The 17424-nt window shown below is 45.1% G+C and overlaps 1 protein-coding gene and 1 long non-coding RNA gene across 9 annotated transcripts in view; one reads left to right on the top strand and one right to left on the bottom strand.

Annotated features, from left to right (window-relative positions):
• Positions 1-234: 234 nt before the first annotated feature.
• Positions 235-9096, bottom strand: LOC131741314 (uncharacterized). Its single transcript, XR_010836362.1, has 6 exons — positions 8814-9096; positions 7364-7513; positions 5441-5716; positions 4854-5046; positions 4310-4581; positions 235-3398 (listed from the first exon to the last, which is right to left on the bottom strand). It is a non-coding gene; the product is annotated as an uncharacterized lncRNA (long non-coding RNA).
• The window catches only part of MANBAL (mannosidase beta like), a 32509-nt gene continuing 24144 nt past the window's right edge, over positions 9060-17424 (top strand). The window contains exons 1-2 of one of the 8 annotated variants that reach the window (XM_067012307.1): positions 9116-9183; positions 11976-12101. The gene's annotated coding sequence lies outside the window, so the exon portion shown is untranslated. Of the gene's footprint in view, positions 9564-11975; positions 12102-17424 lie in introns of all 8 variants that reach the window. The other 7 variants (XM_067012308.1, XM_059038113.2, XM_067012309.1 and 4 more) reach the window with 7 other exon arrangements.

Raw genomic sequence — 17424 nt, 5'->3', positions numbered from 1 at the left:
GCAATCCGTGTTTTTTTTTTTTTTTTTTTTTGCGGGCCTCTCACTGCTGTGGCCTCTCCCATCGCGGAGCACAGGCTCCGGACGCCCAGGCCCAGCGGCCATGGCTCACGGGCCCAGCTGCTCAGCGGCACGCGGGATCCTCCCGGACCGGGGCACGAACCCGCGTCCCCTGCATCGGCAGGCGGACTCCCAACCACTGCGCCACCAGGGAAGCCCGGAGCAATCTGTGTTTTAACCGGCCTTCCAGATGATTTGGCTACATGTTCACGTTTGCAACCCGCTGCTCTAGGCTGACCCCACCAGTTTTCAACGGGGTATCTCAAGCTCCAGGAAGGTCACCTTGACGCCTCCTCTCATGCAGGTACCTTCTCTGCTCACTGCTGCATATCTGCAGCTTGCTGGTGGGGTTTTTTTTTTTTTTTTTTATGTTTTCAGAATCATAAATAAGCTTACCACTGGCTATTACATTACCATGGCAACCTGGCAGCTGGCTAGAAAGAAGCAGGTAGCACAGCTGCCTTGGGGTCTCAGCGGCACTAAAGTAATTGTGGATTTTTTTCTGTCGGCCTCTGCCTGGCCTCTTTGTTTTCCTCCTCATTTCCTCCTCCTTTCTTCTCCGTTTGGCCCTTATTCCTCCCTCATCTCATTAGGAGCAACATGTGCCCTAATTGTTTTAGATTTTCCAAGGGCTGCCAAATCTAACCTCTCCTTTGAAACTAACAATAATACCACCAATGGGCCCATGTGAGCCTGGCTATTTGACTGCTTTTTTATCCCCATCAAAATGTTGTATTAAAATCTCCTTGAATTTATGGGGTTTTTTTGTATTTTTTTTGTTTGTTTTGTTTGTTTGTTTGTTTTCTGTACGTGGGCCTCTCACTGTTGTGGCCTCTCCCATTGTGGAGCACAGGCTCTGGACGCGCAGGCTCAGCGGCCATGGCTCACGGGCCCAGCCGCTCCGCGGCACGAACCCATATCCCCTGCATCGGCAGGCGGACTCTCAACCACTGCGCCACCAGGGAAGCCCTGAATTTATGTTTTGATAAGGTACATGCACAGAGTGCAAAATTCTAAAGGTACAAAATGGCACACATTAAGAGTAAGTTGGACTTCCCTGGTGGTCCAGTGGTTAAGACTCTGTGCTTCCAATGCAGGGGCCACGGGTTCGATCCCTGGTCAGGGAACTAAGAACCCACATGTGGTGCGACCAAAAAAAAAAAAAAAAAAAAAGTAAGTCACCCCATGACTCCCTGGGGTCCAGGTCTTAGCGATCCTTCTCCAGCATTTAGAGTTGCCTCATGCTTTTAAGAGCTGCATATTCCAGGGTGTAGATGTAGCACCACTTCTTTAAGTGGTCCCCTGTTGATGGATATTTGGGTTACTTCCAGTATTTTGCTATTTTCATCCTCATTTTATAGCTGGGAAAGCCGTGATTCAGAGAGGGAAGTGGTTTCTGGAAACTCCCAAAGCAATTGTGGGCCTCTGTAGGCATTGCTTAGCTACAGAATCTAAGAAAAAAGGAAGAGTTGACTGACTCCTGAATTGCAGACAAGAAAGAGCCATCCAGAGACCTGATTTCTTTTCTTGCCCTGCTAATGTCTTAGCTAGTTCAGTTAAATTCTGCTAACATTGCCTGATGCCTGGTATGTAATTAAATGATTGTGGAAGTGTTTCACATCTATCTTCCCTGCTAGATGATAATCTTTGTTAGGGCAAAGATCATGTTTCCTTCCCTACTGCATCCCTAGCAAGTACTATACTCCTGGCAAGCACTGGGTGTACCATAGGTGCTCAATTAATACTTGTTGAATGAATGAATGAATGTGCCAGGATTGTATGTGGTTAAGACAATGGGCTTAGAGGCCTGGGTTTGAATCCTGACTAATTAGTTGTGTAATCCAAGACCTATCACTCAGCTTCTCTGTGCCTGAGTTTCCTCAGCTGTGAAATGGGAACACACCCTCAGTGATGTTGGATCCAGTGAGTGAATGCTGTCAACTATCCATCACAGAGCTCTGTACACAGTGAGGGCTCAGCCATTTCTCTCAGCTGCTTCCAGGGTCATGTATGGCAGGGAAATTCTGATGGGGGAACCAAAAGATCTTTTAAGATGAGGTAATTTGAGCTGGACCCCGAGGGAGGACTAAGATTCCAGTTCATGCGGCTGGGGCCAGGTCTCTTTACTGAGTCCATGCAACTATAAAATGGAGATGACGACACCCAGTTTCTGGCTCCCTCTGGGAAGATGGTCCCACCTAAAGTCCCCCGGGAGGAAGACAGCACGCAATTAAAAGGCACCATCATTATTCAGCTGGAAAAGCACCTTCACAGGACAAGTAAACTGAACCCCACCAAATATGATTCGCTTGTGCTGTGTGTTAACTGAATATTTAGCGTGGATTTAACCCAGGGAGCCAACTATGCCGTTGGTTTGAGTCAAGTTTAATGAGGCACTTCATAAATGTGGAGGTAATTAATACCATCCAGATGTTGGTTGTGTGTGAAGCTTTTGCTGCTTCCATGGCTGAAGCAGGGAGATGAAGTTCTGGACTCTTTCCTCAGGGGGATTTGGAAGTAGGAGCTCCGGCCTGGGCCTCTGCTTCAGTTGTAACCTCCTCCTACAGATTGAAAGTCACCTACTCTGGGAAGCCTTCCATGATTGCCAAAGGCAGAATCTGATGCTTCTCCCGGGTTCTTATGTCATTCTGCACACACTTCCTTTGTAGAAATCAAAATATCCTACTGTGTTAGTGTCTATGTCTGTCTCTCCCACCAGAGCCCAAGATCTTGTCTCCAGTGTCTCCCTGACATACAGTTGGCACTTAATGGATGTCTGCTGGATAAAGCTTTTCAGATTTCAAAACTGTGGGAAACCTTGGGTCTCAAGAACAAGTTATAGCATTTGGATTTTCCTGGGAAGGGCAAACCCTCTGTGGTGTTGACATGTAATCTACCTTCTGATGGAAATTCTGTTTGATGACCTCTCCAATGAGCCCAGCATTGAAATGTGAACTGCACCTCCTTTGTAGCAGACCTGCTTCTGGAAGATCCTACAGCACAGGAATAGGACCTGGGTACCATGGGTTTATAGACACCCAAGTGTGGAATCCAGCCCTTAGTTCACACCTTGTAGAAAGCAAGAGGACAGGCCTTGAACTATCAAAGTTCGTTATCTGCTAGAAGGCTCCTGGAGGCCCAGAAAAAGAGTCCAGAATATGGTGAGCCTCCACTGTTGTTTGGGCTCTGTTGGTTCTGAAATGAATGTATTGCTGGCCTTTCTGGCACGTAGAAGATGTCCTCACCATTTGGAGGAAAGCGGCCCCTCGTTTTGGTCCTGCATTCTGGATTCATCAGGATGTACCATACTCAGCATTCCTGGTTTCTCCCTGGAGCTGAACCTAAGGGCAGAGAAGGAGTTGATGGAACACTGCAGAACTGGGCTCAGGCAGGAACCCCACCCAAGGCCAGGTGTGGCCAAGATCCCTGCTCTGAACAAGGTCCTGGACTCAGAACTCACCACAGTCTCTGGCTGACCCTTGCAGCTGGCCTTGCTACCTGGGGCGGGGGCTTCTGATGGGTCGTGGTTAAGTTCAGCATCTTTGCTCCAGCAGGGACTGAGGAGAGGGTGTGTGCATCCCATCCGTCTGCCTCTTCCTACCTCTTGGGATTCCCACAAATGGGGGTTCAGATTTGGGGCAGCCCAAGTGACAAATACCAGCTTTCCCCCTATTCTGTGAATTCCATGTTGTCTTCTAGTACTCTTCAGAAAGGCTCCATCTCCTGGTCCCAGTTAGTCACTCAACAAACATTCATTTGAGCCTACATGTACCAGGCAGTGTGCTAGGTGCTAAGAGGCAGGAGTGAACAAAGGAAATAGAGTTTACATTCTAGAGGGGGAGAAACTGATGATAAATAGGCAAATAAGACAATTACAGATTGTGATAATGTTATAAAAGAAACAGGCAGGAAGCTGTGATAGAAAGTAAGGAAGGTCTACTTAGAAAGAGAATTTCTGTAATCTATACCCCAAAACTTAGTGGCTTAAAATACCCATTTATTTAGATCATGATTTTGTGGGTCAGGTATTTGGGAAAGACTGGGCTGGGAGGTTCATCTCTGCTCCATGTGGTATCAGTTGAGGTGTCTGGGGCTGGGGAGTCCACTTCCAAGATGGTTTCTTTTTTGCCCACAACTTTGTAGTGAAAAATTTCAAACATACAAAAAAAGTTGAAAGAATTACACAGCACACGCTATACCTACCACCTAGATTCTACACTTAACATTCTACCATCTTTGCTGTATCACACACCTGTCCATCTTTCCACCTCTCCAAGATGGCTTCTTCACTCCTGGGTCTGGTATCTGATGCTCCTCTGATTCCCTTCCTCCCTACGTGGCTTGGGCTTCTCCCAGCTCAGTGGTCTCAGGCTGGTCGCACTTCTTACATGGTGACTGACTTCCAGGACAGTTAAGTGCCATGCCTGAAACGGACGCAACATCTCTTCCACTGTACGCTATGGGTCCAAGCAGTCATGGGGCAGAAGAGCCCCTATGGGATGGGCAATACTGCTGGAGCCATTTCTAGAAAAAAAAAAACAATTAGCTAGAAAGGGCAATCACGGAAGCCCTTTCTGAAAAGTAGTATTTGGGCCGAGCCCTGAGGGATGAGAACGAGCCTGTCTTGTAAAGAGCTGGGAGAAGAGAGCATTCTAGGCGAAGACACCAACAAAGGCAAAGGCTAGGAGGTGAAAAAGCAAGTCTTGTGCCTCTACTTTCCTTTGCCCATAACCAAATCCAGCCCATCATCCTGGACCCACATCGAGCCACCTCCCTCATGAAGCCTTCCCAGATACCTCATTCTCTGCTGATGCTTCCCTTCATCCTAGAGCACTCATGCCTGGAGTGCTCATCTGGCTTGAACAGCTTAGTTGGGTAGTGCAGTGGTTATGCATGCAGTCTCTGTGGGGACTTGGGGAAGTTGCTTAACTTCTCCAGCCCTAGGTTTCTTCATCTGTAGACGGGAATAATACCTGCCTTACAGGTTTGCTGGGGGGGAGAATATTGATATATGTAAAGTGCTGCACACCTGGCGAATACTCAATAGATGGCAGCTATAATTAATCATTTCACACTGGTTCACCCCGTCGTGTTAATCTAGTTTATAAAATTTTCTCAGAGCAGACACCATGCCTTTTTCAACTTTTTCTCTTTCATCGTGCATGGAGTGTGCCTCGCATAGATATTATGGATAGGAACAAGCACGCCACAGAGCTCTCCACCATGCTGGGGTGCTAATGAAGCCATGCGGGGCACAGAGATGAGTAAGACTCAGCTGGATTCCTCCGGAAGCTTCCAGAAAGTAAGAAAGTAGCTGTGCTTGCAGCAGCCATGCTGGGGATTTTTCACATTTGGATACAGATAGTAACAAGTTTCAAAGTACCTGCACATCTGTATTCGTTTGCTACGGCTGCCATAACGCAGGACCACAAACTGGGTGGCTTAAATAACAGATAATTATTTCCCCACAGTTCTGGAGGCTAGGAATCAGAAATCAAGGCTGAGGACTGTGGGGAGGAATCTGTTCCATGTCTCCCGTAGCTTACAGTGCTTTGCTGGCAATTTTTGGCATTCCGTGGCTTGTAAAAGCATCACTCTGATCTCTGCTTTCATTTTCACATGCCATTCTCTCTTATGTGTGCATTGTGTCCAAATTTCCCTGTTTAATAAAGACACCAGTCATATTGGATTAGGGCCCATCCTAATAACCTCATTTTAATTTGACTACCTCTGCAAAGACCCTGTCTCCATATATGATCACATTCTGAGGTAGTGGGGTTAGTTCTCCAACAAATCTTTTTTGGGGGACACAGTTCAACATATAAGACATCTCTGTCTCCTATGACCCTCCTCATCCACACCCCACAGTGAGCCCCTGCAGGACAAGTACCAAGTCTTGTCGTAAATATCTGTATCTTTCCCTCCTTTCTCTCTCTCTCCCTCCCACCCTTTCTTCCTTCCTTGCTTCCTTTCTTTCTCTCTCTCTTCCTTTCTTTTTCTCGTTCTTCCCTTTTTTTTTTTTTTTTTTTTTTTGTGTACGCGGGCCTCTCACTGTTGTGGCCTCTCCCGTTGCGGAGCACAGGCTCTGGGCTCTGGACGCAGGCTCAGCGGCCATGGCTCACGGGCCCAGCCGCTACGTGGCATATGGGATCTTCCTGGACCGGGACACAAACCCTTGTCCCATGCATCGGCAGGCGGATTCTCAACCACTGCGCCACCAGGGAAGCCCTCTTTCTTCCTTTCTTTCGTTCTTTCTTTCTCTCTCCCTCTCTCCCTTCTTTCCTTGCTTCCTTTCTTTCTCTCTGTTTCTCTTCATTTCTTTTTCTTTCTTTCCTTCCTTCCTTCCTCCCTCCCTTCCTTCCTTCCTCTCTCTCTCTCTTTCCTCCCTCCCTCCCTCCTTCCTTTCTTTTTTTTTTTTGACTGTGGCAAGCACAGCTTGTGGGATCTCAGTTCCCGAACCAGGGATGGAACCTGGGCCCGGGCCTACAGCAGTGAAAGCACTGAGTCCTAACCACTGGACAGCCAGGGAAGTTCCCTAAATATCTGTACCTCTCAGGCCTCACCTTCTCCCCACTGTCTTATGCGCCAAGCCTTTCCAACAGCCTTTCCACCTCCCAACATGCTTATTCCTTTTGTGCCTGGCAAATTCCTATTCATTCTTTGTTTCTAAGTTTAAATGTTACCTCCACTGAGAGGCCTTCCCTGATCACCCTTTCTTGATTGTATCTCCCATGTTATTTATTCTCTCATGGTTTCCTCTTATTTCCTCCCTACACACCTCATGGTTCATAAATATACATTTCTTTGTGATTGATTAATGAGGGTGTCAGATAACCCCCGGTCTGTAAACACAGTGAGGGTAGGGACCCACTTACTCACTATTGCCTTCCTGATTCCATAGTGTATGATCCAGAATAGAAACTCCATAAATATTTGTTGAATGAATGAATAAATAATACATCTTTGGATCCTCCATATCATCTCACATAGTATGGGATTAGTGGATGTTGAGTGAATTATAATTATTTCTGTCTGTGTCCTCCAGGAGAGAGTGAGCTCCTTGAGGCTAAGATTAAGTCTCATTCTTTTTTGAATCTTTAGCATCCAACCCCTCCTCCTTGATCTTCTCTGTACTAGTTATCTATGCTGAAAAAAAATTACCTTGAAACTTAGGAGCTTAAAGTAGTAATATTTATTATTTCACAACTTCTATGCGTCAGGAATTCAAGAGTGATTTTGTTGACTGTTTCTGGCTCAAGGTCTCTCATGAGATTATAGTCAAGATTTTGGCCAGGGCTGCAGTTACCTGAAGGTTTGACTGAAGCTGGAGGATCTACTCCCAAGATGGTTCACACACATGGCTGGCAAGTTGGAGGTGGTTGTTGGCAAGAGGCTTGGTTATTATTCATGCAAGCCTCTCCCCACGGCTGCTTGAGTGTCCTCACAACATGGATCCCTGATGAATGATCAAGAGAGAGCAATGAGGAAGAACAATGTCTTTTATGTCTTCATCTTGGAACTCATACTCCAAGATTTCCACAATATCCTATTGACTATATCTGTCAGCCCTATTCAATGTGGGAAGGCGCTATACAAAGGCATGGATACCAGGAGTCAAGAATCACTCAGGTCCATAGTGGAGGCTGATTACCAAGTCCTACTAGATCTCCTTTCTCCCCATTACTTGCCCCATCAATACTCAGTCAGGAACTCTGTGCTGCCATCCACTTATCACATTATATGATAATATGTTCAAACTTAAGCTCCACAAAGGCAGAGACTCCACCTGTCTGGTTCAACAACCAGCACAAGCCATAGAGTAGGTACTTGGTGAATGTTTTGAATGAATTTTAATAATTTGCTTCTGTCTGAATTACAAAACTGTGCTTGTTTGTCTCCTCTCTGCATTTCATTGTAGGCTCTTAGCTCAGGGCCTGGGATAGAACTAAGTCTTCTATACAATGTAAATTAAAACTACAATGAGGCATCACCTCACACTGGTCAGAATGGCCATCATCAAAAAGTCTACAAATAATAAATGCTGGAGAGGGTGTGGAGAAAAAGGAACCCTCCTGCACTGTTGGTGGGAATGTAAATTGATACAGCCACTATGGAGAACAGTATGGAGGTTCCTTAAAAAACCACAGTTACCATATGATCCAACAATCTCACTCCTGGGCTTATGTCCAGAAAAGATGAAAACTCTAATTCAAAAAGACACATGCACCCCAATGTTCACAACAGCACTGTTAACAATAACCAAGACATGAAAGCAGACTAAATGTCCACTGACAGATGAATGGATAAAGAAGATGTGGTACATATATACCACCTACTCTGCCATAAAAAAGAACAAAATAATGCCATTTGCAGCAACATGGATGGACCTACAGATTATCATATTAAGTGAAGTAAGTCAGAGAAAGACAAATATCATATGATATCACCTGTTGAATTTTAAAAAGTGATACAAATGAACTTACTTACAAAACAGAAATAGACTCACAGATATAAAAAACAAACTTATGGTTACCAAAGGGGAAGGGGGGAAGAGATAAATTAGGAATTTGGGATTAACTGATACACACTACTATATATAAAATAAATAAACAAGGACCTACTGTATAGCATAGGGAACTATATTCAATATCTTATAACAACCTATAATGGAAAAGAATCTGAAAAAGAATATATATATATACACATATATATGTATATGTATATAACAGAATCTCTGCCGTACACCTGAAACTTACACATTGTAGATCTACTTCAAAAAAAAAAAAAGGCTTCTGTAAATGTGTATAAACATTTGCTGAAATGGGCTGTGATAAAGGGGCTTGAAGAATCGACGGTGTCTGGATCTCACTTCCGTAGTGCTCTCCGTCCAGTTCAAACCCACTGGGTTGGGACAAAGGTCTGACAAAGCTCAGCGGCCCGGATCCACCAACCTTAGCAACGAAGGCGGTCGGAGCTGAGCCCGCTGGTTGCTCAGGAGCGTCACTTCCGGGACCGAGGTCGCAAGGAACCACTTCCGGGGGCGCGGTGCGGCGGCGCTGGAGGTGAGTGCGGTCACGCCGTGGCCGGTCCCGGGCTTCGGGGCGGGGTAGAATCGCAGATGCTGAGGTACGGAGAGGGGCTTAAGCTCGGGCGCTGCGGGCGGCGCTGTTCTGCCGGCCCGTGGGCCACTCCGTGCGCGGCGGAAATAACTTCCTGGGTCGCTCTTTCGGAAGTTACTTAGGAGGGGAGTTGGAGTCCCAGGGGGGCGGAGAGCCTGTCTTGCTGTCCCTCAGCGCTTTAGTTCTGAGCGGGACCAGAACCCGGTGCTCCTCACAGTTGTGACCTGGCCTTTCTTCCCACTGACGGAGCTTTAGGAGGAGCCAGAGCCCTGGAGTCAGTCTGGCTGGGGTTTGACCCCTGAGTGTCCCCTATTGCTTTGTAACCGTGGGCGAGCTCTGGGTGTCTCTCTGGTTCTCAGTTTCCTCCTCTGTAAAATGGGCGCACAGGTAGGGTTAATCTGAGGATTAAATGAGTTGGTGAATGCAAGGCGCTTAGTAAATGCACAGTGCGTGTTCGCTAAGGGAAGTGGGAAACGAGTATGTGAAATTTCACTTTTTAAGTGGTGGCAACAAATTCGGATTTAATAATTACATTTTGTAGGACATCTGCCCACCAGCTTCAGCCTACTGGCTGCCAGTTTTGACTGCTCTAGGAGATGGCTTGCCTTTCCATAGGACAAAATTCTAACCCAGTTTTGAGCAGCTTTGGGGGGAATTTGTTTTAATGGGACGGGTCTGGGTATACAGCCCATGGCTGTAAGGCAGTAATTCCTGACACTGATTTTCTGTTCCCCAGTCTGTTTTCTTTGAATTCTCAGGACAGAATTTTTAAATCACTTGATTAGAAGCCGAGGATCCCCTACCAACATCCCTGGACTCTGTCTCTTTCAATCTAAGAGAAGACTTAGTTTCTGTTTGCTAAGTCTGGACAGCTATACATGTCTCAGGGGTTATTTATTTTGAAATAGTGACTTTTTTTTCCAATAAACTTTTTATTTAATAACTATTTTATTTATTTATTATTAATTTATTTATTTTTATTTTGGGGGGGGCTGTGTTGAGTCTTCGTTGCTACGTGCGGGCTTTCTCTAGTGCGGCGAGTGGGGGCTACTCTTTTTTTAAAAATTTTAATTAATTTATTTATCTTTGCTGTGTTGGGTCTTCGTTTCTGTGCGAGGGCTTTCTCTAGTTGTGGCAAGCGGGGGCCACTCTTCATCGCGGTGCGCGGGCCTCACTATCGCGGCCTCTCCTGTTGCGGAGCACAGGCTCCAGACGCGCAGGCTCAGTAGTTGTGGCTCACGGGCCCAGTTGCTCCGCGGCATGTGGGATCCTCCCAACCAGGGCTCGAACCCCTGTCCCCAACATTAGCAGGCAGATTCTCAACCACTGCGCCACCAGGGAAGCCCCAGGGCTACTCTTCTTTGTAGTGCGCGGGCTTCTCATTGCAGTGGCTTCTCTTGTGGAGCACGGGCTCTAGGTGCGCGGGGCTTCAGCAGTTGTGGCACAGGGGCTCTACAGTGCAGGCTCAGTAGTTGTGGCTTGCGGGCTCTAGAGCGCAGGCTCAGTAGTGGTGCACGGGCAGGCGGATTCTTTTTTTTTTTTTTAAGAATCATCTTTTTAAAAAAAAAATTATTTATTTTTGGCCGCTTTGGGTCTTCGTTGCTGCACGCGGACTTTCTCTAGTTGCGGTGAGCAGGCTTCTCATTGCGGTGGCTTCTCGTTGTGGAGCACGGGCTCTAGGCGCATGGGCTTCAGTAGTTGTGGCACGTGCGCTTCAGTAGTTGTGGCACACGGGCTCTAGAGCGCAGGCTCAGTAGTTGTGGCGCACGGGCTTAGTTGCTCCATGGCATGTGGGATCCTCCCGGACCAAGGCTCGAACCCTTGTCCCCCGCATTGGCAGACAGATTCTTAACCTCTGCGCCACCAGGGAAGTCCCGAGAACAATTTTAGATTTATAAAATTATTGTGAAGATGCTGCAGTGAGTTCCCATATATCTCCCACACAGTTTTCCCTATTAACATTTTACATTAGTATAATACTTTTGTCACAATTAATGAACTGATATCAGTAAATTATTATTAACTAAAGTCCATGGTCTCTTCAGATTTGCTCAGTTTTCTCCTAATGTCCTTTTTCTGTTCCAGGATGCCACATTACATTTAGTCATGTCTCCTTAGGCTTCTAGGACTGTGATAGTTCCTCAGACTTTCCTCGTTTAGATAAACTTGACAGTTTTGAGTATTACTGGTCAGATATCTTGTAAAATGACCCTCAGCTGGGATTTGTCTGATGTTTTTCTTTCTTTCTTTCTTTTTTTGTCTGGCGTTTTTCTTATGATGAGATTGGAGTTATAGGTTTGGGGGAGGAAGACCACAGAAGTAAAGTGCCATTCTCATCATATCACATCAAGGGTATATACTTTCAATATAAGTTATCACCGTTGATGTTAACCCAGATCACTAGCTTGAGGTAGTCAAGTTCTTCCACTGTAAAGTTACTCCCCTTCCCCCACTTTTCCATATTATACTCTTGGAAGGAAGTCATTATGCACTCACTGCAGCCCGTGCTTACGGAGTGTGGAATTATACGTCACACTTTAAGACAGATTATCTACATAAATTATTTGAAATTCTCCATGGGAAGTTTGTGTATTTATTAAATCATTCATATCAGTATAGTCATGGATATTTCTTTTCATACTTTGGGTTATAATCCAGTACTACTTAATTTATTTTGTTGTCCAAATTGTTCTGGCTTTGGCGATTGGGAGCTCTGTGAAGTGGCTTCTATATCCCTTTGACATACCCCGATCAGTGTGTTTTGGTTTTTTTTGAACACTTTCTTACTTTCTGTTACAGGTTCATCTTGTGTATTTCCTGCTTCAGTCCTAGAGTTAACCATTTCTCCCAGGAGCCCTGGTTCCTTTTATTGGAGAATGGTATCAGACACCAAGATCTGGGTGCTAGGTGTGCTCATTGCTACTGGTATACCCATGTTTCTAGGCTCTGTCAGCAAAAGAGCAAGAGATGTATGTGTGTAGACTAATCTCCCTCTCCCTCTCCTTTCCTTCTCCTCTCCCTCTCTACATATATACACATACACACACACATATGTATATATATAAATATGTAGCCTTTTGTATCTATATTAATCTAAATATGAGTTTATACTGATGTCTGCAACACTCATCCATTTCACATGGATCATTCTAGCCTCCTCTGGCTTAACTGTAACCTTTTACTCCAACTGTAACAAACCTAGCTCCCACCATCTACCATCCATTTACTTAACTGTTCAATTCCAGTGTACATGTATGTTGTTTCAGAATTAGTAACCTATATCCCATGTGGGAAACAACTTTATTTTTTATTTTATTTTTTTTTCTTTTGTGGTATGCGGGCCTCACTGTTGTGGCCTCTCTCGTTGCGGAGCACAGGCTCCGGACGCGCAGGCTCAGCGGCCATGGCTCATGGGCCCAGCCGCTCCGCGGCATGTGGGATCTTCCTAGACTGGGGCACGAACCCGTGTCCCCTGCATTGGCAGGCGCATTCTCAACTACTGCCCACCAGGGAAGCCCCGGAAACAACTTTATTAACTAGAGTACAGTGACATATACAGTTCGTTTTGCCTTTAGTCTTACAAACCCCATCCATTTCCGAAGTTACTGAGGTCAGCACCTGATTCTCCCTAACCCTTCAGTGAAATCACTTCATCCATTTCTAATATATTTAGATTCAGAATGTCACATTCTGCATTCCATCCTGGATACCTAAATGATTTTTTAAAAAATTCATGTACATTAAAGTTTATTCTTTGTGCTGTAAAGTTTGCTGGGTCTTAGTTGCAGCATGCAGGCTCTTCGTTGTGGTGTACAGGCTTCTCTAGTTGTGGTGCGCGGGCTTAGTTGCCCTGCAGCATGTGGGATCTTAGTTCCCTGACCAGGGATCGAACCCGCGTCCCCTGCATTAGAAGGCAGATTCTTAACCACTGGACCCCAGGGAAGTCCAGTGCCATGGGTTTTGACAAATGCTTAATGTCTTGTATTCACCATTACAGTATCATACGGAATAGTTTCACCTTCAGGTCTTATTTTTAATTTCTCACTTTCAGATTTCATCTCAGAAATCTTGTTGGCCCTCTCTTCAAAATATATCTACAACCTGAGAATTTACCACCTCTACTGCTACCTGGTGCAAGTGTGTCTTTTTGACTATTATATAGTAGTCTTAACTGGTTTCCCTGTTTCCACTCTTGCCCCTCTACATTCTGTTCTCAACACAGCAGCCACAGGGACCATTTAAAAATGAGTCAGATCATGTCGTTTCTTTGCTAAGAACCTTCCAGTGGCCCCCCTTCGACCCAGCGTTCTACTGGTCCCACACAGCTGCTCACTCTACTCTCTTCTCCTTGGTCATAAAGTTCATTCCTGCCTCAGGACCTTATCCTTTGCTGTTTCTTCACCTTGGGGTACTTAACAGGAATTGAAATGACTTGTTCTTTCACTTTTTTCTTGCCTCTGCTGAAATGACACCTTCTCAGAGAGGCCTTTCCCTGACTACCTCATATAAAATAGCACCCCTTATCTCCCTACTTATATTTCTGATAATACTGCTGCCATTACATATCTATATGTGTGTGTTTGAGTGCCTCCGATTGGATGAAAACTCCATGGCAGGAACTAGAATGATGCTCAGTAAATATGTATCCAGTGAGTGAATGCTTCAGACCACTGGTATCTGGCATTCACAGATGAGCCCCAAGGGGTCTGATAACCTTATGAAATTATTTACCATGTTTGATAATAAATGACTCTGTACTTTTTATGAAATTCTGGTGGGGGTATGAGTTTCCCCCCATGTGTAAAAACGTTTGCTCTTAAGCAAGTTTGGAGCATCACAGGGTTAGAGACCTAGTGGGATGTTCAGCGTTGCCCTGACTCACTGGTAGAGCTTAAGCAAGCACCGTGCCTCTCTGCTCCCCCTCCTCCATCTGCTCTTACTTTAAAGGTGGGAAGCAACCATAGGTTTCATCAGTTACCATATATCTGAGTCAGGCCCTGGAAGAAACTCAAGATGGACCTTGGGTCCCTGCTGTCCAGGAGCTTATAGTGGAGCAAGTAAAAACATTAGACTGTGTAGTATTTCTCAAACAATAAGAAATACATTTTGAATTTTGACCCAGAACATCCTTGCTTGGATGTAGATGGATATAACTTATTAAAAAAAAAAAGCTTCAGGGGCTTCCCTGCTGGCGCAGTGGTTGAGAGTCCTCCGCCTGCCGATGCAGGGGACATGGGTTCGTGCCCCGGTCCGGGAAGATCCCACATGCCGCGGAGCGGCTGGGCCCGTAAGCCATGGCTACTGAGCCTGTGTGTCCGGAGCCTGTGCTCCGCAGCGGGATAGGTCACAACAGTGAGAGGCCCGCGTACTGCAAAAAAAAAAAAAAAAAAAAAAAAAAAAGCTTCAGGACACAATACTCACCCTTACTGATATGATATTTTCTATTGTCATTTACTTAATTAAAGTACTGGTTAATAAAATTAAAGAGGAAAAAATGTCAGCTACAGCCCCGTTAATGCTTTCCATGGCTCACAAATTGGCCACAGCCTGCAGTTTGAAAACCATTGACAACCAGCTAAGTTTCAGTTGTACCCACCAGCCAGTTTGAATCCTAACTTTGCCACTTCTCAGCCAAGTAATCCCAGGGTAAGCCACATAACCTCTCCCAAGCCTCGGTTTCCTCATCCTCATTAGTAATACCCGCCTCCCAGAGTGGTTGTGAAATGAATGAGATGCTGATTGTAAAGTGCTGTGCACATCTGGCAAATGATTCGCTTACTGCTACTGCTGTGACAGTGTCGGGGGTGGGGTGGGGGGAGCAAAGCCTGTCAAGGAGTCTGAGGGATAAGAGCCTCCTTGTTGGGAGCGGAGGGATGAGTAGGACTCTTGTGACTTCTGTATTCAGGAAAGGAAAACCCAGAAACCCTGGTAGGCAGACTGGGAAGTAAAGTGTAGGGGTACAGAGAAAATTACACAGGAGTTCTAAAGCAGACACAAGATGTATAGAGCATTTTATGTTTTCCAGAACTTTATTACAACCACCCTCTGGTTGTACCTGCGCTGTCCAATGTGGGAGTCCTCTAGCCACATGCAACTATCTATAAATAAAGTAAAATGAAAATGAAAAATTCAGTTCTGTAAGCCTCATTTAAGTGCTTAATAGCCACATGGGGCTGGTGGCTACCATATTGGAGAACAGAAGTATAGAACATTTTCATCATTGCAGAAAGTTCTCTTGGGCAGCGTTTCATTAGACCCTATAAAAGCTTTGTGAGAGGAGTAGATAGGCATGGATTTTTCTTTTAGATTGTATTTATTTTTTTCAATGATATTCCCCCCACAATTAAAACTTATGAGCCCTTCACTTAAACAGCAACTATTTACATTTTCTTATGGCCTCTTTTGATCTTTAGCCAGTGAAATCATAGTTTATACATGGCTGCATAAGTGTTTATGTAATTATTTTCTTTTTTCATTTAATATAGTTTTGCAGAGACTTTCTGCTGACCTGATACACCACATATGTACTTGCCATTTTCGCCAACGGGGAATATCCCATGATGTGCCATAACTGGGTTAATTGCTTCTTTATTGTTGGACACTTTAGTTGCTTCCTGCTTTTCAGTATTATGAATAGCACTGCCATGAACTTTTTTGTACCTGAAGCCTTTTTCTTCTTTTGAATTGTTTCCTTACTGTAGATTCTAGGAAGTGAGTTATTCAAAGGATATAATCACTTTTATGGCTCTTGTTATATTGCCTAATTGCCATTAAAAAAAAAAGCGCCTAAATGCATTATAGCTTTGAATAGATATTATTGTTGTTGTTTGCCTCCTGAGAACATCAAGTCTGTAGGAGGTCAAGAGATTGGCCCAAAGTGTAGCGAATTGCTGATAGAAGCAGGGTTTGTGCCCCCGCCTGACTCTTGGACCCATGTTTTTATTGTACTACAAATATTCTTGGGCTTCCCTGGTGGCGCAGTTGTTGAGAGTCCGCCTGCCGATGCAGGGGACGCGGGTTCGTGCCCTGGTCCGGGAAGATCCCACGTGCCGCGGAGCGGCTGGGCCCGTGAGCCATGGCCGCTGAGCCTGCGCGTCCGGAGCCTGTGCTCCACAACGGGAGAGGCCACAACAGTGAGAGGCCTGCGTACCGCAAAACAAACAAACAAACAAACAAACAAATATTCTTAACAATGTTGCTGTGAGTAACACTAATAAATCTAAGTATTGATAAGCCCACTAGGCTTGTTATAGCCTTAAATGTAAAGTTTAGGGCCAAAGGCATTTTTTAAAAGTGTATATTTATGAGGTGCAACTGTGAAGAAATGAGAGAACTTTTTTATACCTTGCTATTCACATGGTGTAAGGATATAGTGTCCTGTCTGGGCTGTACGTTTCCTCCAGTAAAGCTATTCTTGCAGCAGCCTTGGAATTCACTTCAGGGCCAGTTTCTGAGCCACCCCAAACAATCTGCCTAGGGTCTGAGCGTCATAACCTTGTATTTGACCAAAAATGGTATTCCTGGGCTTGAGGCTCCACCTGATTCACCACACTTGGATCCAGATGATGTTGGGTTCCTTCCAGAAATCAAATCCTTCCTGGGAGGATGAAGATCTGCCAGCTCTGAGGATTTTGGGGGGGTGGGGGAAGTGATCCTCAGGCTTTGAAGGCCATTCGCAAAGGAGACAGAAATGGTGGGAAACAGTCGCCACCTTTCCGGCACATCACCTTCCTAACTGACTAGGTTGAAAGGTAGACAATGCGCATTTGCATAAACCCCAGTCTGTTCACTTGGAAGGTTGTTTTTGTCATCCTTTAGTCCCTCCTCCTTCATGTTGGAAAAATGTTGCAAAGCAGTGAAGCCACAGAGCCAAAGTGGAGGAAGGTTTTAGGGTAGTCTCTTAACCCAGAGCCATCCGTAGGAATATAATGCAGGCCATGTGTGTAATTTAAAATTTTCTAGTAGCCACATTTAGAAAGTAAAAAGAAACAGGTACAATTTGTGTGTGTGTGTGTGTGGTAAAATATCCATAACATAAAATTTACCATTTTAACCATTTTTAAGTGTACAGTGTGTGTAACTATCACCACTGTTTCCAGAACTTTTTCATCATTCCAGACTGAAACTCTGTAATCATTAAACAATGACTCCCTATTGCCCCTCCTCCAGCCCCTGTAACCTATATTCTAGTTTCTGTCTCTATGAGTTTGCCAATCCTAGGTACCTAATGAGTGGGGTCATATAATAC

Source organism: Kogia breviceps, chromosome 14, assembly GCF_026419965.1.
Source record: "Kogia breviceps isolate mKogBre1 chromosome 14, mKogBre1 haplotype 1, whole genome shotgun sequence".
Taxonomy (NCBI): Eukaryota; Metazoa; Chordata; class Mammalia; order Artiodactyla; family Physeteridae; genus Kogia; species Kogia breviceps.
Note: the sequence above shows the minus strand (reverse complement) of the source record. Positions and strands in the feature narration are given on the sequence as shown.